The sequence below is a fragment of the Clarias gariepinus genome, chromosome 11 (genome assembly GCF_024256425.1).
Source record: "Clarias gariepinus isolate MV-2021 ecotype Netherlands chromosome 11, CGAR_prim_01v2, whole genome shotgun sequence".
Lineage (NCBI taxonomy): Eukaryota > Metazoa > Chordata > Actinopteri > Siluriformes > Clariidae > Clarias > Clarias gariepinus.
The window spans coordinates 14,679,933-14,683,194 of record NC_071110.1 but is presented as its reverse complement, the minus strand read 5'-3'; positions in this window follow the sequence as shown (position 1 = coordinate 14,683,194).

Sequence of the window (3,262 nt, the reverse complement as noted above, 5' to 3'; positions counted from 1 at the left end):
GCCTTAATCGTTTCTTTATTCTTTACAACAGTAAAGTTATTTAGAGCCTTGGAATTATATTAAGATTATCCAGAACTCAGGAACGGTCCAAGTTAAACCAATTATATATAATGTTAACACCACTACCAGGTGAATAATATTGATTATTATTTATACACCAGTCAACTGGTGACGGAATCATGGGCAAGCAAAAATTTCTTTATGCTTGTGGGGACAAAAGACCAGACCGTCTGGTCCAATCCTACAGAAAAGCCAACTCCAGCTATGATAGAAAGTGTGGGAAGCACGTGTGGGGCCCAATAGTCAAACAGCCCAAGGCCGCCAATCTGATCAATGGTTTACGGAACGCACCAGAAAAACAAATCTGATCTACGGAGGCCCCATCCCGCCACCCAGAGCACCCTAAGGATTCACCGCCAACGTCCTGGAGCCAGACACCACAGCACACACCAAGTCTATGCCCTGAGGGGTCAGAGCTGTTTCAGTGATGCATCAGAGAAACCAAAAACTATGTCTTTTTAATATGAATGTTTTTAATATTCTAGCTGTTCAGTGTATATTGAAATGCTTTGTTATATTTTTCAATAGAGAAGATGTTTATTCTTTTTGTAAATACACAGTTGGTTTTGGATAAAGCTTCTTGTTTTTTTTAAGCAGATACAGTGTAAATGCATGTCAACAAAACACTGTAAAAAGAAGCTAATTTAAAACTACATACTAGAGAAATGAATGCACTTGTTCATTTCATCTTTTGATGGATTTGTATTAATATTCTTCCTGAATTATGTTGTCAAGTCTTGCTCTTATGTAATAAGGCTATGGTATGTCAAACAGTAGAACTAGATTATCCAGTTCCTCAGTATCAGTATGTAAAGGAAGTGTGCGCACACACACTTTATATGTTCTGTAAGCATTTAGACTTGAGGCCAAATAATCAAAAGCATTGAAAATCCTGGTCCGAATATTTTAAATTAGTGCTTCTTCTCTCTCTTGCCTGTGAATTGCTTATTTCTTATTATAATAATAATAAATGTTATGACCTCTGAGAGGTGTGGTTCATTCAGGCTTCTGCAAAGTCAGTATTGCCTAGATTCATATGGTGATAATTGATGAGCAGTTTATTTTCAAGCCTTAATTAAATATTGAAAATGTCACATTGTCATGTGTATCAGGTATACTAGAGAGATAAGAAACGGTAAACCATCTGGGTCGAGTTTATGATGTTACAGGTTATTGTTAGTTTACTAACCAGCTTTACACACAATAGATACCTGTGATTCAATGCCACACGTACTCAAGCAGATAAAATTAAATTTATGCGTACACACCATGAAACGATCCCTGCACTGATGACATACGAATGATAAGTTTAAAGTGGAACCTGCGTCAGGCCTGTGGGCGGTGGCTTGGTTTTTAAATAAAGATTTACAAATGTGTGCAAAAATGTAAAAAATGGGATTGGATTTTCATTAACTTCTAGTTGCATGAAAACAAGAATTTTAAATATTGTACATATTATTATCAAGTATAGTTGGACACCCATTAAATTAGGTCATTTCATTGGCTCAGTATTGAATCCTGTGTTTGGTCTTTTTCAGTGAATGAGAGTTAAGAGGAATACACTTTAAATTATTTGGGTGTGTTTGAATACTTATAAAGTGGTCAACTGAGTATGGAAATCCTCACAACCACCTGAAAATAGTCACAGAGAAACACCAAATTGTGATGTTCTATTGTTACTCATCAGTGACATCTGGTGGACAAGATTATTTCTAATGTAACAATTCACCCTAGGCGACATGGCATACAATGGTAGCTTTGTGTCACCTTTGTGTCACCTTGCACCTCCAGGGTCTGGGTTTGATTCATGCCTCGGGTCTGTGTGCATGGAGTTTGCATATTCCAAAGACATGCAGTTTAGACTTATTGGCATTGCCAAATTGCCTGTAGTGTATGATTGTGTTTGTGCCCTGTGATGGATTTGTACCCCGCCTCGTGCCCTAAGTCTCCTGGGATGAGCTCCAGGCCCTCCGCGTCCCTGTATAGAGGATAAAGCGGTATAGATGATAAGATGATGACGACAATTCCCTTTTGAACTGCTGCTAACAGAGATAGCTAATGTAACTAAACACTTCATATGTAAATGTAATACGCTACTTAATGTCTCTTACAAGGTTACAAATATACACTCACCGAGCACTTTATTAGAAACACAACAGTAATACTCCGTAGGGCCTCTGCTTGCTAAACACACTTGTTACTTCATGGGATGGATTTCACACAATGTTGAAAACATTCCTTTGATTCCACTCGATGTTGTTATGACTGCGTCAAGCAATTCTATGTTCTACTACATCTCAAATGTGTTCTACTGCATTCAGATCTGGTGACTGGGAGGCCCAGGAACACTGCACCATCATTGTCATGTTCATGAACCCAAATTGAGATGATGTTTGCTTTGTAACATGGTGCATTATCATGCTGAAAGTTGGCATTAGAAAATGGGTAAATTGTGGCCATTAGGGAATCAGCAACAATACTTAAACTGTGTCATTCAAGCAGTGCTTAATTGATTCATTTACAGGCCAAGAGCATGGCAAGAAAACATTTCCCACAGCCTCCACACACGACACGCATCCAACAGCTTGAACTGTTGACATGAAGCAGATTGGGTCTATGGATTTACGCAGGTGCCAAATTTGGCCTGTACTATCTGTGTGTCTTATCAAAAATTAAGATTCATCAGACCAGGCTATGTTTTTTCAGTCTGTCCAGTTGTGATGAATCAGTTTCTACTGCAGCCTTAGTTTTCTGTTCTTTGCTGCCAGGAGTGGACCCTGTCGTGCTCTCGCACTGTTGTAGCCAATCCACCTTAAGGTTTGACATGTTCTCTACTATGCAAATCCTGGCTCCAGGTTCTCTAATGTACAGCCTCTAGCTCCATGTAGTCCTTGTCATATGTTTCAAAAGGTAAATTAAATTTTTTTGAATATTATTCTGTGGCATTTTTGTGCATAGTAGGACAGGATTATGAAACAATAATTTATTGTTTAAAAATGTGTTGTTAGACATTTAAAATGCATTCTTATGGTTACTTATTTTTAAGTAACCAATAACTGGTTACAACTTGCAAAATTCCACAAATCTCAAGTGACTAATACTTCTTACAGGTAATTTTTTATTTGCTAGACAAGCAGTTACAGTAGCAAAGCAATCCTCATCATTAATGATAAAAATTTAATTATTAAACTGTAAAAGCTAA